At 50.5% G+C, this 21,371-nt stretch overlaps 1 protein-coding gene and 1 long non-coding RNA gene across 11 annotated transcripts in view; both read left to right on the top strand.

Moving 5' to 3' along the window:
• Positions 1-21,371, top strand: part of TNS3 (tensin 3) — a 227,821-nt gene that overhangs the window by 175,237 nt on the left and 31,213 nt on the right. The window lies entirely within an intron of this gene.
• On the top strand, positions 2,069-15,100 carry LOC141279499 (uncharacterized). The gene is made up of 3 exons (XR_012333833.1): positions 2,069-11,938; positions 13,988-14,049; positions 14,965-15,100. It is a non-coding gene; the product is annotated as an uncharacterized lncRNA (long non-coding RNA).

Raw genomic sequence — 21,371 nt, forward strand, 5'->3', positions numbered from 1 at the left:
ATGCAAGAGAAGGAAATAAAAGATAACAGACTGGAAGGGAAGAAATAAAACTGTCCCTTTTGGCAGATGTCATGACTGTCCATGTGGAAAATTCTAAGGAATCTACTAAAAAACCTCCCGGAACAAATAAGTGAATTCAGCAAGGTTGTTGAATATTAAGATAAGCACTCAAAAATCAATTATATTTCTATATGGTAGCAACAAACATGTAGAAACCTGAATTTAAAATACAGGTGTCGGGACTTCCCTGGTGGTCCAGTGGTTAATAAGACTTCGCCTCCCAGTGCAGGGGGTGCAGTTTCGATCCTTGGTCAGGGAGCTAAGATCCCACATGCCTCGCGGCCAAACAACCAAAACATAAAAACAGAAGCATCAATAAAGACTTTAAAAAATAGTCCACATCAAAAAAAAATGTTAATAAAAAAATTAAAATACAGCGTCATTTATAATAGATCAGAATTGAAATACTAAAGTATAAAACTAACAAAACGTGTACAAGACTTATATGCTGAAAACTACACAGTGTTGATGAAAGAAATAAAAGAATATCTAAATAAATGGAGAGACATGTTCATGGGTTGGAAAACTCAACCTGGTACAGATGTCATTTATTCCCAAATTGATGCATAGTTTTAACACAATTCCTATCAAATTCCTGACAAGGTTTTTTTGTAGATATGGACAAGATAATTCTAAAATTTATATGGAAAGGCAAAGGAACTTGAGTAGCTAAGACAATTTTGAAAAAAAATAAAGTGGGAAGAATGGATTTGCCTAATTTCCAGATTTATTATATAGCTACAGTAACTAAGACTGTGTGGTGTTGGTGGAGGGATAGACACAGAAACCAATAGAAAACCCCAAAATAGACTCATACAAATATGCCCAATTGATTTTTTTTGAAAAAGGTGCCAAAACAAGTCAATAAAGGAAAGATAGCCTTTTCAACAAATAATGCTGGAGCAAGTGGGCACCCACAGGCAAAAAAAAAAAAAGAACATTAACCAAAGTCTCACATCTTATACAAAAATTAATGTATAATGGATCAAAAACTTAAATGGAAAATGGAAAACTATAAAACTTTTACCAAGAAAATAGGAGAAAATCGTTGGGGTACAGGCTGGGCAAAGGCTCTTAGATTAGCACCAAAAGCGTGATCCGTAAGAGGAAAAATTGATAAATTAGACTTCATTCAAACTGAAAATTTTTGCTATATGGAAAGAACATGTTAAGAGGATAAAAAGACAAGCTACAGACTGGGAGTAAATATTTGCACTGTGAATACTCAGCAGTAAAGAAACAAACAATCCAGTTAGAAAATGGGCAAAAGAGACGAAGAGACGTTTCACCAAAGAGGATGTACAGGTGGCAAATAATCACATGACAAGATGTTCAGCATTGCTAGCCTTCAGTGAAATGCAAATTAAAGCCACAGTGAGACATCACTACAGACTTGTCAGAAAGGTTCAAAATAAAAATAGTGACAGCATCAAATGCCGGTGAGGATGTGGAGAAACTGGAACTCTCATTTACTGCCGGTGGGAACGGACAATGGTGCAGCCTCTCTGGGAAAGAGTTTGGCCGTTTCTTAAAGAAACTGAACATGCAACCACCATGTGACTCAGCAGTTGCCCTCCTGGGTTTTTGTCCCAAAGAAATAGACTTACACTCACACAAAAACGTGAACAAAAATGTTTATAGCAGCTTTATTCTAAATGGCCCCAAACTGGAAACAACCTGGGTGTCCTTCAGCAGGTGGATAAATAGACTGCAGTCCATCCACACCATGGAACACAGCTCAGCCATGAAAAGGAACCAGAATGTTGATGCAGCGGTGGTGCCACACCTGGGTGAATCTTCAGAGCAAAGCCATTCCCCAGAGTTTACATCCTGCATGGTTCCACTTAACATAATATCCTTTAAATGGCAAAATTATAGAAATGGAGAACATATTAGTGTTTCCTAGGAGTTTGGAGGGGGTAAAGGTGGAGGGGGAGTGGAGGGGTCCTTGTGGGGTGGGAATGTTCTCTATCTTGACTGTATGAATATCACCATCCTGCTATAGCTTAGTAAGATATTACTATCGGGGGGAACTGGATAAAGAGTATAGGGGATCTCCGTGTGACTGTACCATGATCTCAACATTAAAAGTTTAATTTAAATCCCATGCGGGGAAATGGTGTGGCTGTGGTTGAAACAGTATTTATTGGCTGTGAGTTGACAGTAGTTGAAGCTGGTGACGTCTTCACAGAGGTTCATCATACTACTCTGTCTCCTTTCGTATTTTTTGGAATTTTCTATAATGAAACGTGAAAGTATAAAATGAAGGAATACTTGGTGTGGAGTGGACCTGGGTGCAGTCTGCCCGTGTTTATTATTGAGCACTTCTGTTCCGCAGTGCTCTGCTGGGTTGGTGTGAGCCCAGAGACCCAGGCCTGCCCTCCTGGAAGTGCAGTAGGTACAGCAGGGATGCGCCCAGTGGTCCCACGACAGGGAAGAGCCCAGGACAGGACGATGGCACTCTGCCAGTTTGTAGTGGTTGTTTACCTGGTGAGGAGGGCTGAGGGTTTGACGGGCGAGTAGGGTAAGTAGGAGCTAACTAGGTGAATGGAGGGGGGCGTTTGGGATGGAGATAAAGCAGGGGCGGGCCTTGTGGCAGAGGGTACTGCGGACCAGGACAGGATGGAGACGGGGCTCTGGAGGGCACTGGAGGGGTGAGAGAAGGCCCAGCCGCAGCTGTTCTCTGCAGCCACAGAAGATGGGGTATGTCTTGAGACGGGGAGACAACTGCTCAGACTTCTGTTTTCACGCATTGATCCGGCTGCGGTATGCACAGCAGCAGTCGGAGTAGGCAGTGGGGTAGAGCATCAAAACGATTTCAGAAATGGTGGGAGGAGGCGGGTTGGATTTGTGGGAGATGCAGGTGGTGTGATCAGCTGACCCTAGCAGAATGGATTGGGGCCTTTGTAACGATTTCTGACTTTGTTGCTATTAATATTACGATGGCAGCTGTGTTCTGACTTCTTTTAGTTAGTGTGCAGTTAGTACAACACTAAGGACATAAAATTCCTCTGTGTGTCTTATTACATCAAACTGAACTAGGTACCCGCTTAGTCAGTGTAAACCCAGGTGTGTCGGGTTATTTCCCAGACAACCAGCAGACAAGTGTCGGGGAGAAACAGAGCAGGACACCAGTGAAAGGTGGTAGAGACAGATTTTATTTGGTACTGTTGCAGCAGGGGAAGGAGCTGAGCTCAAATCCTAATGCAGCAGATACAGCCAAAGAGCAGTGACAGGGTCAGGGGATGAAAAGTTACTAAGGAGCATCAAGGAAGGGACATTCTTGCCAAACTGGCCCAACAGGATCTTGCTGAGGACGGGCAGAGGGCTTAGACATCAAGGAGGAGTTGAGGAACTTGATCAGAGAGCACGCAGGGGGGATGACTTAGCAGAATCCTTGCTAAAGGCGGGGCCCTCCGAGGACAGACATCAAAGGCCAAGATCGAGGCTCCAGGACCCTATCTCCGGTTTGGTCAGGGAGGGAGAGTTTGTCTCAGGAGAGGCCCATGTTATCCCCTGGAACCTGGCAGTGCACCTTTGCCTGCAGCTCTTGCCCTCTGCTCTGGGTAGCACACATCCTGTTCTGTGTCCCTCCAGGTCCTGTGGCACTTAGTTTAAGCCCCCAGACTCCAGTGCCCGGGGTCCCGGGAGCCTGCCTGGCTCGTCGCTGCCACAGGCGGCTCATACCAACCCCTCATCACTGCAGTAAACAAGCAAAGTAAACAAAGCAAGCTGAGGTTGGTGATGGGTGGACCAGAGCCCAGAGTAGCCTGCCCTTCCCCAGCATGTGCTCCTGATGCCTTGGGCCTGGGCCTGGCAAGCTCCTCTTTTAAATTACGGTACCTGCCCCAGGAGAGTGAGGGATATTTAAATGTTTACTCAAATAATGAATACTTAAATATGAATTCACATACTGCTGAGTTCTCCTAGCAGTGTGTTGTAACTAGAAGAGGAGGCCGTAACTTGAAGGACTGGGGACGGGTAGCGGGGGGAGATGGCAGGGCGGCGGTAGGTGCTGGGAGGACAGCTGGCACCAGGGGCTGGACCGTGAGCTCCATGGGGAGAGACAGCAGGTTCTACCCACCTGGGACCCTCGAGGAGGAGCCTGGAATGGCCGCCCTCGGGACTGTATGTTCAGTGCATCCCTGACACAGCCTACATGACACCCCAGGAAACACATGTCTCCGGGGCCACCATCCTTAGAAATGCCAGATGTGAGTCTGTGATACTCTTATTTGTAAAAAGAAATATATATTTGGTTTTCCTTATCTCTGGCACCAAGCTCCTAAAGCCTTTGGAATTTCTTAAGTGATTAGAGCATAACGATGTTTGTCATGTTAATGACGTGACTTTTGGAAAGGATGGAGGGCAGGTTGCCAGGGGAACCAACCTTGTGATTAGAGGGTTGGAACTCTCAGTCCCACCCCCCTGACCTCCAGGGAGGGGAGTGGGGCTGGAAGTTGAATCAGTCGCCAGTGGCCAGTGATTTATTCGATCCTGCCTATATAATGAAGCCTCCAGAAAAACCCAAAAGGACAGGGTTCAGGCAGCTTCCCAGCTGGTGACCATGTGGAGATTTGGGGAGAGTGGGATGCCTGGAGAGAGCATGAAAGCTCCACGCCCTTCCCCATGCCTTGCCCCATGCATCTCTTCCGTCTGGCTGTTTCTGAGTTATAGCCTCTTAGAATAAACTGTTGATCTAGTGAGTAAAATGTTTCTCTGAGTTCTCTGAGCCACTCTAGCAAATTATTGGAAGCTGAGGAAGGGGTCGTGACCACCTCTGATCTATATAGCCGGTTGGTCTGAAGGGAGGGCAGTCCTGTGGGACGGAGCCCTTAGCCTGTGGGCTCTGACGCTGTCTCCAGGTAGAGTTGAGTTGAATTGTAGGACCCCCGGCTGGTGTCGGAGCGTTGCTTGTTGGTGTGGGGAACCACCCCCAACATTGAATTGGGTGCAGAACATCTTAGAGCCTCAGCAGGAAATGTGTTTCTTGAAAACAAAAATATTAGTAAGAGTTTAAGTAAAGGGGTCATTTAATCTCAATCCTCATGAAGGCAAAAGAGAGAAAATTGTGAAGTTCAAGATATAAATTACTGTCATTCGTAGCTGAAAGGCTAAGGAGTCTTGACGATATTTTCAAAATAAATGGGAAAAAAATATGAAGAAAGGTTTCATTAAAAATTTGTTTCTGCTATATCTCAGCCTCCAACTTAGTTGAGGTAAAATTCACATAACATAAAGTGACCGATTTGAAGTGAAAAATTCACATAACATAAAGTGACCGATTTGAAGTGAACGGTTCATTGCGTGGAGGACCGTCATCTTTATTTAGTTCCAGAACATTGTCTTGCCCTGACGGTTTTACAAGTGGGATTTAGGGAACATTTGGGGACTTTTGGCTTCAATGAGCACCATTAACTGTAACGTTAGTTTACTGAAAGAGAAGGCCTTTATACATTTTGCAGCTTCTAGTTCATATACCCTTGTTCTGGAGAGAAGGACTGGTGTTTTCAGGGCCCTGCCTGGGGCTGTGGGCAGGGACTGAAGGTGGAGGAAGACCTCTGACCCAGGGCTACTCTGAACTGGCAGGAAGGAGGCCCTGGCCTGAGGGGTACAGGGTTTGCTTAGTGCTGTCAGCGACCTCTTGGAGTTGGATTCAAAGGGTAGAAATGGGTGATGTTTTGCCAGAGGGAGGAAGAAAAGGGATATCCAGGAAAGTCTTGTTGAGAGAGAGGGGGAGAGAGAGAGAGAGAAAGAGAGAGGTTACTTTGAGGCAATGCTTTATTTTTGTTTTAAAAAAAAAGTTGTCCTTCTTCAAAGCTTGACACATTGTAAAATGTTTCTACCAGACCTCCCCTTTCTTCCTGGACCCAGCTCAGTTTTTCTTTTGAAATTTTACAAACTTAACGAGAGTGTTTATAATAGGAATAAAAGCATGTACTGAATGTGAACGTGTGTGACATTTATAGATGTCCCTGATGACTTTGAATTTTGCAGAACCTACAAAGCTCATACATTTATATATGTATTTATAACATGTTTATATTTAGGTACGTATGTGTGTATAACTACGTATAGGAATATCCACATCTGTATACACATGGGATACACTTTGCCCTCCGATTTGTGCAAAAGGACGCCTGCTGGTGAATGTGACCCCGTGTGACTGACATGGTTAGTAACTATTGCTACTACCCCCATTGCTGCCCCAGATTTAGAAAATGGAAAACAGGAAGGTTGATAGCTTCAAACTATATTTAAAAATAAACATCAGTGTTGGGCTGCTGGAGCTCAGTGTGCAGTGCTGGCCTGTGCCTGTGCAGCGAGCAGTAGTCTGCAGAGATGAGAGCACTCATTCACTCGAGTGGGATGAAGCTCAGAACATACAAGATGTTGGCATTCTGTGCTGACACCTCACCCACCAAACAGGCAGGCTTGGAAGTGTCCCCACGTGAGCCGATGATTTCCCAACCGCGTTGAATGCCGTCTTTTGTTTGTGTGCTCTGAGTTTAAAGGCGTCTTTGTTTCTCTAGATTTTTTATTTTATTTTTTTTATTTTTGGCTGCATTGGGTCTTCGTGTTGGTGCCTGGGCTTCTCAGTGCGGTGGCTTCTCTTGTTGTGGAGCACGGGCTCTAGGCGCACAGGCTTCAGTAGTTGTGGCCTGCGGGCTCAGGAGTTGTGGCTCGCGGGCTCTAGAGCGCAGGCTCGGCAGTTGTGGTGCACGGTCTTAGCTGCTCCGTGGCGTGTGGGATCTTCCCGGACCAGGGCTCGAACCCGTGTCCCCTGCATTGGCAGGCGGATTCTTAACCACTGCGCCACTAGGGAAGTCCCTCTAAATTTATTTATCAGCTCGCTTCATCCCCCCTCTGGTGGACTGTTCTCGAATCTCAGCGTGTAAAAGTTATTCTGATGTGCTTCCAATGGGGTTTTTGCTGCTGTCCTGATTCTGAGCCCCGCAGGCCAGTAACCTGGGACCAGGCCCTAGACTTGGTGACAGACACATGTGGGCCCACAGTCGCCATTATACAACTCTCGTACAAGTTGCAGACCTCTTAAGACATTTTTTAAACTTAAGCCAAAATAATCATAGCAGTACTGTGCATGGTGTCATCTCTTAGAAATGAAGGTAGATTTCAGCTTACATATATATGAAAATGTACCAAATGTACACTGATTTGTATGTGATAACGTACGTGAGAATGTACCAGAAGCTTGTCTTGCAATATAGTTTTTAAATGCCAAACGCACTTTGTCATTAAAGCGTTTCCAAAGCCTCGTTGTCTATCAAAGTTGTGCTCTGCCCCGGGGTTGGAGACGTGGGTGGGTCTCGGCCCTGGAGTGGGCTGCAGGCCTGCAGACCCAGCCACCACTCGGGCCCTGTGTGTTTTCACCTTCCCTCTGAATGGGGATAGGATGCCTCTGAGAACTGGGAACGACTTGAAAGAAAATGCACGTGCAGCCTTGGTCCGTAGCAGTCGAGGTGTTTTCTTACTGGAAGCACTCACCCCATGCCGCTTGCAGTTCTTCCTTTCCTTACAAAGGCGCTCCCCTGCCCCGCGTGGATTCCTAGCATGGTGTGAGGTAAATGAATCTGTGACTCGTCACCTCAGGCTGGCAGTCCCGGTGAAAACTCCACATTCTGCTGGATACGCTTGGGAAGATTTTGGATTAGGAGACCTGAGAAGGGTGAAGATTTAAATCTGCCATCTGCCTCTCACCCTTGGTTACTGTCTGTGGTCCACCCGGCTCAGTGCCTTTGGAAGCTGGTACCCCCAGATTAGGGTGCCTCCTTGACAGAGAGGGGCACCGGCCAAACCACCGCGATGAGGTAACGAAGCTTTGTGTTTGGTTGAAATCCTGTCACGGGCTGGTATGTTTTTGCGTATACATATTGCATAGCACTCAGCTGCACCTTGGATGTATATATTCACAGTCATGCTCGGACTGAGGAATTCATTGCTTTTTGAGCTCTTACCACGTGCCGTGCACTTACATAGGTGCCTGTGTAGAGAAAGAGCAAGTTTATGGAAAACACAAAAGCCAGGGGAATATGAGAATTCCATAGTTTGACGAAAAGGAAAACCTTTCCTATGCTCCAGGGCCCGGCAGGCACTTGCTGGGCATCTTGGGGTGAATGTCGTGTGTCCTCAGGTCTCCGTGGGTCACGCACTGGGACAGACGGACCGTGCGATGTTACAGTTAGATTTCCTGGAGGAGTGTGAGGTTGGGCTGCTGTGAAGTCAGTGTATAACTGAGGTCCTGGGGGATGGCTTTTTGGGTTTGTCTTTAATTTCTTCTCTGCAAAAGCAGACCATTGAATTGGACCTTAAGAAGCCCAGAGCAGTGCCTCCCTGGGTGCTGGCGGGCACGTAATGCCTGGGAGAGCAGCAGGAGGGTGTCAGAGTGGCCCTGAGGATCCCTGTCTGATGTACTGGTCATTCGGGGTCTTTCTAAGATCGCTTCTCGTTCTGTTTCACCAGGGCAGAGCCTGTGCTGAAGACGTGCAGGTCCCTGGGAATCTCCTCTCGGTGGTCCCCGCCCTGCCCTCCTGTGTACACGGGAGAAGCCCACAGTTTGTCTGCATGGCCGCCTTTCTCTGAAGGAGCTTCCTCATAAGGCTTCTGAGCTTCCTTTGCTGTGTCACGTACCGAGTCCTAAGGGAGACCCTGCAGATACCCCATTGTTGGGGGAGCAGCGGCCCTGGATTCCATGTCATTGAGTGCACGCTGGGCGGGACGGAGTGCTGAGAGGTGATAACATGGCCCCCCGTAAGGACGTGTCAGGCCGGCAGGCCCGTCAGGGGCTGGGGGGCTGGAAGACACTGACCAGCTGGTGCCTTTGGACGGCACACGCCCCTCTGGAGACACAAGAGGGGGCCGTCGAGGGGGACCCTGCTGGCCTCCACGTGCCCTTCCAGGTGCTTTAGCCATCACTTTGGCGTCCGTGGCTCACCTCACGCTTCTCTGCCCTCCCTCTCACATCCCAGATGGCTAAGGCTTTCTGAGGCTTCCCCCGGAAGAGGAACTCACGTCGCCTCTCTCTCTGCCCTGCCACCTCGCTCCTCTCACGGCAGCCCAGGCCTCGCCCTCCTGCCCCACAGTTGCTCTCTGCCCCTTCCCTCCCCAGCAGTGTTTCACGGTTCCGCGGTCACCTCCCGTGATGCGGCCATGACCATGCAGTGTGTCGGAGGACCGTCCGGCCCCGCCTGCCACGGTGGAGCGGGTCCCAGGCCGTCCCTGGGACAGCCCGCCGGCCCTCACCCGCCCTGGGATGTGCCTCCCAGTGGGGTGGGCTCCGTAAGGACCCAGCCTGCAGGAAACGGGGACCTGGATTGGGGTTATGTCCCTCTCCCTCTGTAGCTTCCAAACTATTGTCTGTCTGTGTTTCACTCATCAGTACGTCCCGGCATCTAACATAGATAAGGTTCGACATGAAAGTTTGTGCTGTTTTCTCATAAGTGAGTAAATAAGTGAGTGAGTAGGAGAGAGACGCCTTTTACTTAAAGGGAAGCAGGCACACGGCTTCTAGGAGTGTGGAGGACGGCAGCAGGGGCCGATGGCTCGCTGGCCGGCACGACGTGTGCAGGGGAGGGTTGGCATTGCTGACAATGGACAGTCTGTCTGCACTTGATCCGTGATTCCACTAGGGGTGCGTGGGTGACCTTGCAGGTGTGAGCACCCATGGGTACCCAGCTCCCGCTGACCCAGATCCTAGGTGCTAGGTAGGGGCAGCATAGTCTTAGGGGAAGAGTTTTCCGAACGTGACTTTTCATCAGAATTGCTGCCACTTGCAGCACAAGCACGAAATCTTTTTCCCTGCTGCTCCAGCTAAGCATGAGAGAAGGCAAAGGGGTGGACAGATCTCCAGAAGGTTGTGAAGTGTCTGTAGATCCCCACCGGAGTTGTCCTGGTCACAGATGCTGCAGCGCGCAGGCGGCATTCTTCCCCTCCACCCGGCCATGGGCTGCCCCAGACTTATCAGGCCCACAGAGTCCACCGGCATGAAGGGAAGGACCCACCCTGGGGAGCGCTGCTGCGTCACTGTCCTTCCTGGGCCTGGCTGCCAGACGGCTGCCTTCCTCTCTGTTCAGGGAGCGGTGGGCCGTGGGAGAGGCCTGTCCATCCGCTGGCTGGGGCTGCCCTGGGCTGTGGTCAGGCATTTCCTACAGATCCTGTGCAGGAGCCACTGCCCTGCTGGCACATAAACAGGCTGGAGGATGTGCCCTGCTCTGACCTCTGGGGCAGAGTGTCCTTGGGATCTTCTTGGCCTGTAACTTAGAGAGCCAGCCTGCAGGTCCCAGGCATGCCTGTCTCTCCTGCTGAGAGGTGTGTACCTGTCAGCTGTCACCGGGTTCATGAGTGTGTCCGAGGGTCGCACCAGGGCGGGGCGGGTGTGACTCCGCACAGTGTGGTTGGAGCGTGTTCTGGAAGCCTGCTTGCAGGCACCTGGTCCCATCGTGGTGTGCTGTAGGCAGTGCCAGTGCCAGCCTGTGAGCAGGAAAGGGGCCTCCCGGGAGGGGTGTGGGGCCTTCTCTTTCAGGGAAGACTTTAGGGTATGTGACATGAGCACCAGGATTTAACAGATGAGTGGGACGGTGCCCAGCCCGAAAGGCAGGAGAGGCAAGGGGCGAGTGCCCACTCCCTGCTGCGCTTGGTGGGTGTAAACCTAGTAATGCACGTATCTACTGCCTGGAGCTTCGGCCGCAAAAGCCACACACGGGACAGAGCCTCTCTACTCTGCTATAGAGATTTGTTACTGTCAGATTTCAGGTCACGAGGGACAGAGCGTGGACTCACCTGAATGAGGGGGATAGTGTCCCAAGTCTTATAAAAATGTGGGATCATTTGAAACGGGCTTTGAAGAGTATATAGGAGTCCACCAGATTGCTGCATGGTGGGGCTGGCCTTTCAGAGAGACGGAAGAACATGAGCAGAGAAGCGGGAAGAAAGGGATAGAATGTGTTTAGACCCACCAACAGCCTGTTGGTGGACTAAGCTACCAGCCAGGTGAAACAGGCTACGTGGTTAGAAAAGAGACTCTGCAAACTGGGAGTGGTAGGGCATGGGAGCCGCTGCGGCCAGGAGGAAAACCTGCAGGGTTTGACAAGAGGAAGGTCCCCCAGGCTGCCCTGGGCAGGGGATGGAGTGAAGGCCGTGGGGCTGGGGACTGGGGCAGAGGAGAGGCAATGCCCCTGCCCCGGGGGGAAGGGACGGGGCGTGGACCCTGGCTGGCAGGGGTGGAGTGCGGAGCTGACCAGGGACTCCGGTGGTTGCGGAAGCTTCTCTTTTGTGAGCATCGGATCCCGGGGAAGCAGGTCTGCCTTTGGGGGAGATGCCTCTTGAGGCGCAGATCCTGGACAGGAGGCCCGCTTGAGGGGGCGGTTTGGGGGGGCTGGCGACCCCCAGGAGTCTCCAGCCCTGCGCGTGCGCTCAGGCTGCTTGTCCCTTGAGTAGTGCTGGGTCTGGGGCTGAAACTAAGCTGCAGAGGGTTTCAGCTGGGAGTTTGCAAGAGATTAGAGGCAGGGAAAGGGGAAAAGGGGAAAAGAAATGAAAAGGAAGCAAACTGCGCAGCAGAGCGAGGCGGGGCCACTGCCGTTTGGAGGCACTCAATGGGCAGGCTGCCCGCGACAGCCAGCGGCCGCCCAGCAAGCCCGGATTCTTTCCCCGGACGAGCTCTTTCCCTGCCGCCCTCTGAATGGGCCTCCTCAGAGGCGGCCATTCCGCGTCCCGCCCCAATTCCCCCGGGACGCCGGAACCCAGAGTCGCCCTGCCCCGGTGGGTGGGGGACGCCGCTGGGGACAGCCCTGGGAGCGCCTTCCACCCGGCCCCTGACCTCCCGGGCCCGTCTATGGACTGACCAGCACCCCAAGGTGCCCAGGTAAGCGCCGCGCTCAGCCCCAGCTCTCCTCCACAGCCTCTGGCCACGTCTCCGGGGGCGATGCTGCTGAAACCTGATCTCTGGGGTTGGGGGGTGGGGAGGGGACGGGGACGGGGGTAGTGGGAGGAGGTGGGATGCAGAGTCCCCGGGCCAGGAAGCAGGGGAGACCGGACTTGGGAGGAGGGTGACCCTTCCAGTGTCTCCTGTCACTTGAGGACAGCCCTCAGGTCCGAAGGCTGTGGGACAAAGCGCCGCAGCCCCAGAGCCTGGAGGGCTCCTCCTTCCAGGAGAAAGCCATGCTTTGTCTTTGCCGAGACTCACTGGGGCAGAGGAAAGCCTGGTGTACAGATGTGCGGCTTTCCGGAGCCGGGGCTGCTTCCCAGCACAGCACATTCTTTTGCTGAAACCGAGAAAGCCTGCCCGCCCGGTTCCAGGGCCGTCCGTCCACCCCCAGAGCCCGTGAGGGATCTTGGGCTGCCCCGAGGGCAGAGGGCCCCGAGGCTGTACCCAGGTGCCCCTGCTTCTTAGGGGAAGCAGTGCTTTTACTAAATGCAGCAAGCCGGCCTCAGGAGCAAAGCTGGGGTTTCAAAATGAGTTTGCCCGTCGTGTTGCCCACTCTCGGAGCAATCAGAGGGAGGGTTTCAGAGTCCATGACTGTGAAACAAGACACACGGTCACTGAAATAACCTGCCCACAGTATTAGCAGAGCTTCCAGACGGTAGAGTGTCTGGGCCCTTCCATGCATCTTACCTCTGAAACGTCCGAGGTGAGCCGGGCCAGCACCATGGGCCCAGCCTCTGAGGGTGGCACGTGCCTGGATCAGGGTGGCCACCCTGGGGCATCTGTGCCCGAGGACCCCGCTGGTGTTCAGCATTCTGCTGACCCTGCTGACACAGCGCTGTGTGTGTGTCTTAGCTGTCTTAGCTGGAAGGATGAGGGTGATCAAGAGGGAGACAGAGGAACACTCCCTCTAAGAAAGGGAAGCGCAGGCCAGTGAGCGGTCTGCCTTCTCACTTTTTCCGGCCTGAAAGTCTTGTAAGTTCTCCCTTCTAGGACTGGGAGGTTTCTCCGCAGCTGAGTGGATGATACTGTCTGTTCAAATGTTTCCTGACATTTTAGTGCAGTATATACACGAGAGTAGTTTTCCATGAATTCCGTATGTATATCAATATGTTACAAATTATCTGGTTAGGATGGAAATACTTTTCCAACTCCGAAGGTGTATTTAAGAGAGTTTTGGTCCGTTTCTATCAGGAGAGAGAGATCTTTCTCTTCCTCTGTGGGTGACGGTGGCTGGTGGGATCCCAGGAGCCGGCTTCTGGGGCACTTCCTACAGACGCTCTTTCTAAGTGGGAGCTGCGTTCCCAGGGCTGCAGACTACTCCCAAAGGCCCCGAGCCTTCTCTGCACGCGGGGAACTCGCACAGCAGGCTCCTCCGAGGTAGCGTTACGCTATACTTGGAGGCAAAAGGCAGTGACTTTAGGACAGGGTTATTCTGTTACATTAAGGCTGCTGACTTTGAGATCTCCCTAATGCGGGGCAAGGGTGTCTTGTGGAAAGAACACAGCTTCCCAGTCAGAGATGAGTCGACTGCCTTTGAACAAGTTTCTTCACCTCACCTTTCAGCACCTCTCTTTCCACGTCCATAAGATTGGGGTGATAAATTTGCACATGGAAACCTTTTTCTGAGGATAAATCAGATGATGGCTGCCTATAGCTTAGCACAGCGCCTGGCATGTAGTCGTAGGTACTCAGCGAAAAGCAGCTATTATTCTGATTTCCATTATCGTTCTCTTTGTAAAGAATGTTGATATGCATGATATAAGCGGGATTTTAAAACATCTTTGAGAAATCTGTGATTTACAAGTCGTGGACATTCAGATCTGCACCTGTAGCCACCGCAGCATTGCTCTGAAAGCATGAAGAAAGTAGGACTTGGGTTTGATGATCAACATAAATTCTAGGCAAGCAGTTTACACATTAAGAAGTGTTTACTGACCGTCGTCCTGACTGTCGCCCACGTTGTCTTTTTTCTCTCCTACCCTTCAGTTTCCCCTCCCTGTATTTTAAGAAAACAGTAAAATAACATCCAAAGGCGTAAAGCCACTCAGGTGAGTTGGAATCAGGTTGGCTGGTGACGGTGGTTTTGTGTGTGTGGCTGAAAGGTGTTAAGTGACATGGAAGCCGGTGTTCAGCCATCAGTGGCGCGTCCAGGGTTGGTTCTGAGTCCCCGGTCCCACTCACTTTGCAGAAGGCCCCTGAGACAGTCTTTATACCAGGCATTCTGTTGTGACTTAAAGGTAACTGAGTCCCAGTTTACAGAGGAGCTGGGTTCCAGAAGACCTCCTTTCACAGACTACACTCCTGTTTCCTCCTTTAGGGCCATCACCCACTTTATCCTGCAGATGGAAGTTTAAGGGCACTGGACGAAGTGGAATTCAGGGAACCAGTTCAGCTTCCAGTTCTGCCACTAAATACCAGGGAACTTGTGGCCTGGAGCAGTGTTCTCTGATATCTGAGACTGCTTAGCCGCAGGGAGGGCACGTGGTAGGATTTTACAAACTTGGAGTGGGAGACAGCGGAATGAGTTGGAAGGACTGGGGTTAGGGTATGATTAGGACACAACTGGGTGGAGGACCCAGGCATCTTGGGACAGCTGGCTTTCCTGGGTGACTGAGTGTACACAGAGAAGCTTCTAGAATGCCATGGGGCTCCTTGACAGCTCTGAGAAGGTGAGAGAGCAGAGTCTCCCCCAGGACAAGATTTGGTCCTGGAAGGTGCGGGTCTCGGGGTCCCTACCTGGGGCGTCTGTTGGTAGGAGTAGACCTGATGTCACCCAGCTGTCCCTCTGTCTCAGAGCAGTCGCTTTGAGAAACTCCCACAGTTTTCCAGTTGTCCTGTAGGTTCTGATGCCTGTTCACGTTCTGGTTCTTGGTGTGATGAGTGGCTTTTAGGTTTTACCCTGGACTTTTTTGATACCGTGCTGTGAGCTCTCGATTCTCTTTCATCCGGTCTTCTCGTTTTAGGCGGTGTTCCTGCCCAGGTGCAGTTCCAGGGCCACGTGGACATTTCGATGTTTAGCTGCACCTTCCCGCTGGCCCTGCTGACACAGGCGAGGAGCAAATGCAGCTCGTCTGCTCGCACCACTGCACTGGGGCCTGAGGCTGGGTGTGGAAGGAGGCTGGCTCACCCTGCGCCCGGCTGACACCTGCCTGGTGGGGAGGTCAAGGACCACCTCCTCCTGTGCATTGGGGGATGGGGGTCCTGTGGGTGTTTGGTTGGAATAGGACAGGTATTGCCGAAAAGGTTTTCTGCTGTTAGGCTGCTCTTTTCGGATGGGTTGGTTTTGGATCTTTGGCTAGACGAGCAGGCTTTTCCTGGAGCTGCTTTTGTCTGACAGTTCTGGGATCTATGGGAGGCAGTAAGGAAACCAAGGAACTCACCACGGTGTCCTTCCTCACCTCCCCAGGTGCCCAGGTCCTTCTTTCCATCTGTCAGAGTTCCCTGTGCGTGTGGTTGTGTGATGTCCAGGGCTGCAGTGGTAACTTCAAGGACCGGGGGTGGGGAGTGGGGCTACTCCATCTTGGCCGGAACCACAAGTCCCCAACATTATTATTTTCGGCATTGCTAATGTGGTAAACGTTTACCGCACAGACACCTACCATGTGCTGGGTGACTGTGGAAACCAAGGTGAAGCAGGCATGCGTCTCACTGCAGGGACTTCACTGGCTGGTTGGAGAAGGGATGCACAGACGCCTGAAACATCCAACGCAAGTTCAGGAGATACATAACAAAGTTAGTGAGGAAGAGGAATTTAGTAGAAGGCCTTCCATAATCAGATCCTTGTGTGGAATGTGAAGCCTTAGCTCGGGACAGAATCCTGTTTCCTAGAGCAGGTGGGGTTGAGGTAGCACATGGGCAGAGTTTTATAATAAAAAGATGAAAACCAAAGAATGCCACCTGTTGCCACCTCACTGCCCAGAGGGAAGAAGGGGAGGCTCAGTCCCAAGACCACAGCCCCAGAAATCTCCTGGACAGGAAGTGGGAGTGGCGTCCCACGGTCATCTTGTGGGGAGGCCGTGACCCCTGATGACGAGTTCTCCAGAGCACGCCCCAGCCCCGTGGAAGGGGTACCATCGGTTCACGTTCCTGCGGGGTCAGGGGCAGCACGGACCCGGCTCCACCGGACCAGGGACACTCAGCCCCTTTGTACCCGTCCCTTAGCGCCGCCTCCTCTGGAAGATGCCCTGTCCCGTGGGAAGACGCCACGCCCACCCTGGGAACGAGAGAGGGTCTCTTACATTGAATCCAAGGCAGGTGGATCTCTGGGGCACTAGAAGGAGGAAACAGTGTGCGCTCCGGGTGTAAGAGAGAGCACGCCCTGAGCCTTAGCTTCGTGGGTCTGCCCAGGACATGATGCCCCTGAGGGCTTGTTTCGAGCGCCAAGGAAGCCTGTTAGGTACCCCCCAGGTAGTAATTAGTAGTAGTGTCTTGGTAATTTATGAAGAAAGCTTGCTTTTTCTGCACACGTTGGGAAAATCCAGTTAAATTACGCAGCAGTGCCACATACTGCAGCGAGCCGCCCGTGTGAACCGAGAGGGCTGGTGCCCACCTAACGAGGGGTTCACGGCGCTGCGTACGTTGTGTAATCGGGGTGATTTAGAAGGACCGGGCGAAGACACCACTGCCTGGGAAGGGACCTGGTTTTAGAACCTGAGCAGTGATAATCTCTGGAAAATAACAGACTTCTGGCTTCTGAAATTAGGGGAGAAATTGGCCGCCTAGGGCCCAGTTACTGTGTAGGGTGGGAGGTTAATGGATGCGGGTCCCCCTGGTGCCCTAGGGGTTCTGAGAGGTGAGGATCCTATGAGGATGTCTTGGATGCCTTTAAGTCTTCCACAGGAAATAGAGCTTTCCACTCACAACAAGACACTCTGTGAGATGACAGGAGGGTTTTAAGCCCTGGCCCTCTGTTGGAACGTGGTTTTGTTTTGTTTTGTTTTCCGGCACGTGGGCCTCTCGCTCCGGACGCGCAGGCTTAGCGGCCGTGGCTCACAGGCCTAGCCGCTCTGCGGCATGTGGGATCTTCCTGGACCAGGGCACGAACCCGTGTCCCCTGCATCGGCAGGCGGACTCTCAACCACTGCGCCACCAGGGAAGCCCTGGAACGTGGTTTTAAGTCTCCATGGTACGGTCCTGATGAGAGGAAGCTCTCATCCCGATGAAGATGCTTCAGGGCTCCTGTGTCAGCCATCTTCTCCAGGCTGATGGCTCTGTCCTTAGAAGATCCAGGACAAAGTTTAGCATGAAGGCCATGTCCCATTTCCAGAGGAAAGCCAGAGCCACTGGGGACTCTGCCTGAAGGAAGAAAGCGGTTTTTCTGAGAACCTAAGACTTCTAACCAACCGGGGGTCATGGGTACAGCATCTTCACCAAGATAGATCGGGCCTCATCTCGCATGTTCTGTGCCTCCTGCTGACAGTTTATCCGTTCCTGGGTGAGTCTCGTGGCTCCCCGCACTGTCGCCCTCATCAGCCCCTTACTCTGCACATGAATTATACAGGTTCTCCCTCTGCTTGGAACACACTCCCTCTGGTGGTTTTTTTTTTTTGGCTCAGCCCAAGCAAAGCTTCCTGTGTCAATGCCTCTTTTCTTCTCTCTGGCGCCATCTCTCCCCATAGCCTGACAGCTGCCGTAATCAGTCTTGTCTACCTGGATTCCCGCTGGATTGGAAGTAGCTTTGAGGCAAGGCTCTTGTATCCCTGAGGCTGCTTTCTGGTGCAAGTAACCAGTCCCCACTCAATCTTGGGCAAAGGAACATGAAAGGAGGACATGAAGCTATTCACAGAAGCCAAAAGGTGGGAGCAGCCCAAGTATCCGCCCACAGATGAAGGGCTGAACACGATGCGATTCATCCATACGATGGAATGTTACTCAGCCTTGAAAAGGAAGGAAGTTCTTACACATGCTGCCACGTGGATGAACCTTTAAGACATAGCCAGACACGGAAGTACAAATACTGTATGAGTCCACTTATATCAAGTACTTAGAGAAGTCAGATTTATAGAGACAGAAAGGAGAAGGGTGGGTGCCAGGACTGGGGGAGGAGGGATGCGGAGTCAGTGTTTCATGGGGACGGAGTTTCAGTTTGGCGAGATGACGAGAGTCCTGTAGATGGATGGTGGTGATGGTGGTGCAACATGTGAACCGTACCTAATGCCCCTGAACTGCACACTTACAAATGGTTAAAATTCTAACATGTGTTATGTCTGTTCCACCTCAGTTTTTTAAAAAACGGAAATGTAAGTGAGGCCAGAACAGAGGGCAGTTCCGGCCTCGAGTTTGGTGTCAGGAGGCCTCACACCCTGACCCCCAGTTTCTCAGCTCTGTGTGCAGGCTCCCTCATCCCTGGGCTCTGGGGGGTCTCAGGTATCCTCAGGAGCTCCAGGCCCAATGCCATTCTTCCTTGAAGTCTAGCAGGAAGGATGGGGTTTGTTTTCCTGAGAGCTCACTGCAAAGTCCATTTTGGAAAGATGTTCATTCTTTACAGGTTGCTAAGAGCCCTTGTTAGTCATTTGAGAAGCTGGCCTTGCTTAGTGCATCATCAGAGTAGAAACTGCCTGGAAAGACTCAATTGTGAAGAAAAAACTGTTGCCACTGTTGCCACATTAGAATTCCCCGCACAACACCAATGCAATGGGGGCAAATGTGTTTTCTTTCCAGCATGCTTGAATCAAAACCTCTGAATAGAAATGAGACATCTTAAAAGAATAAGAAGAAACAAGGTCCTGCTTGTAGTGAGCTATTTTATCTGCATTTTCTGGTTCTTCTGTGTTATTGAGTAAAGGGAAAACTGTGGCATATATTTTTTGAAGGGGGTAATTCCGGTTTGGATGAGAACTTCACAGAAGGATCCCCTGTCAGTTAGCAGACAGGGGCCCTGACTGCAGTGCTGGTTGGGGCACTTCTGGGTCTGCTGGGGGCATGAGAACATTGATGCTTCTAGAAGAGAGAGAGACAGTTCATCCTTGGGAGAGCACTCCTAGTACTTACTGAAAATGGTGACCTTAACCTGTGGAACACATTCGTATGATGTGATTGTGACAAAGATTTACAAAAGAAAAAATTCAAGATCAAGAAAGTATGTGTTTATCCATATGGGGGCCGTTGATCATTTCCTTCTCTGTTTGTAGAGCATCTCTGGGGCCAGAGATGCAGGACTTTGATTTTTGACAAAAAGCGTCTATCGCAGCATTGTTTTTTCAGTCTTCCAGGGTTTTTCTCTATTTAATTGACATTATATCTGGCTGACTGCCCATCTTTCCCTTGCTTTCAAGAAGATTGGTTAAGTGGTCTGTTGCTCATACACAAATAACTAAAAAATTATAAGATAAGAGTTCCCTTTAAAAATTACTACTATTGGACTTCCCTGGTGGCGCAGTGGCTAAGAATCCGCCTGCCAACGAAGGGGACACTGGTTCGAGCCCTGGTCCGGGAAGATCTCACACGCCATGGAGCCACTAAGCCCGTGCGCCACAACTACTGAGCCTGCACTCTGGAGCCCGCGTGCCACAACTACTGAAGCCCGTACACCTAGAGCCTGTGCTCCACAACAAGAGAAGCCACAGCAATGAGAAGCCCAAGCACCGCGACGAAGAGTAGCCCCCACTCGCCACCACTAGAGAAAGCCCCCGCACAGCAACGAAGACCCAAGGCAGCCAAAAATAAAAATAACTAAATAGCGCTTCCCTGTTGGCACAGTGGTTGAGAGTCTGCCTGCCGATGCAGGGGACACGGGTTCGCGCCCCGGTCCGGGAAGATCCCACGTGCCGCGGAGCGGCTGGGCACGTGAGCCATGCCCACTGAGCCTGCGCGTCCAGAGCCTGTGCTCCACAACGGGAGAGGCCACAACACTGAGAGGCCCGCGTACCGCAAAAAATAAATAAATAAATAAATAAATAGTTTGAAAAGTGCACGGTATAAAGCCTACAAAATTTAAATATCTAATAAATAATTTTAAAAAATCACTACTATTGAACTTCCCATGCAATCTTGCTTTTTAAAATACTTTAAATTTAGAGGTAGACAACAGAAAAAGGACCGTTTTACCTATGAAATGTTTTATGTAAACCTCGTGGTAACCATAAAGCAAAAATCAAGAGCTGAGACATGACACATATAAAAGGGGGGACTGAGCAAATCACCATAGGTGGAAACCACCAATTTACAAAAGGAGACAAAACCAGAAGGAAAAAGAAACAATGGAGAGATAAATTTAGTGCTAAAGAGACTCAAGAAATCATCTGCTCTGATCCTAATTGATGGGATTCTGTGAATGAAGAACCTAAGGTCCCAGAGGTTGAGAGTGTGTTCAGTGGTCCATGACTTGTGGTGGAACCCAGATTAGAACTTGGGAATCTGTGTGCTCCTTCCCCAGAAGCCCCAGTTTCACACCTAGCACTAGAGTGAGAGAGAAAAAAAGGTTTGGTAGTGTTCCATTTTGCAGAACTCTCTCAAATGGTGGAGAAGGGAACTTCCTGGTTAACTACATCATCCCAGGAGAGAAGGTCAGAGGGATGGTGATAGATATAGATGTGAAAGATAGGTAGATAGCTATAGATAAAGGATAGATGAAAGGTGAACAGATAGATAAAAAGACAGATGGATGATAGATAGATAGATAGATGCGTACACATGTACCATTTGGTCTATCAGAATGCCACCAGCCTTCCAGGATTCCATCAATAGATTTTCTCATTCACTTCTAAAGGTTTATTGTGAACATGCCAGCCAAAGGTTGAGACGGTTTAGATAGTTAAATAACAAAACTCAAGTGTCATCACCTGGATAGGCAAGAATAACCTTGACCTCAGCTAAATATATTTTCTTTTTCATTAAAGGTCATATAAAAATGTATTGGCAATTTGTAACTATTAAGAGTAAGTAATATATGAGTGAATAATTTTTATACGTTTTAAAGATTTTTTTATGTACCTAGGAGACAGGAAAATGTTGATTTTTTTTTTTTTTTTTTTTTTTTTTTTTAAATGTCACATGCCCTGACTTTTGTTAGCAAGTAGTGGTTCCTACATCCAGGACAAGAGGCATGCGGGATGAACCTTGATGTGCGGGCGCCTCCTTTACTTTTTCTGCCCGCCCATTCCCTTCCCGTGAAGGCCTCAGCACCGGGGTCTGGATGACAGTGAGCTGAGAGCAGCGAGGGTTCCCTTTCTTCTTGTTAACTTATACTATGTGATGTAAATAGTGGTGACCAGAGAGCAAATGTCACCCAGCTTCCCACAGAACCTCCTGTAGCGGCCCAAATGGAGCCTAAAAATAGGCCTTTTGGAAAAGAGCCTGTGACCCTCTCTCACCCTGTTCTGGGTAAAGGAAGTGCAGGAAGGGGAAGCAGAGGGGAGATGGTGGGCTGGAC

The sequence above is a fragment of the Tursiops truncatus genome, chromosome 9 (genome assembly GCF_011762595.2).
Source record: "Tursiops truncatus isolate mTurTru1 chromosome 9, mTurTru1.mat.Y, whole genome shotgun sequence".
In the NCBI taxonomy this organism is placed as follows: Eukaryota; Metazoa; Chordata; class Mammalia; order Artiodactyla; family Delphinidae; genus Tursiops; species Tursiops truncatus.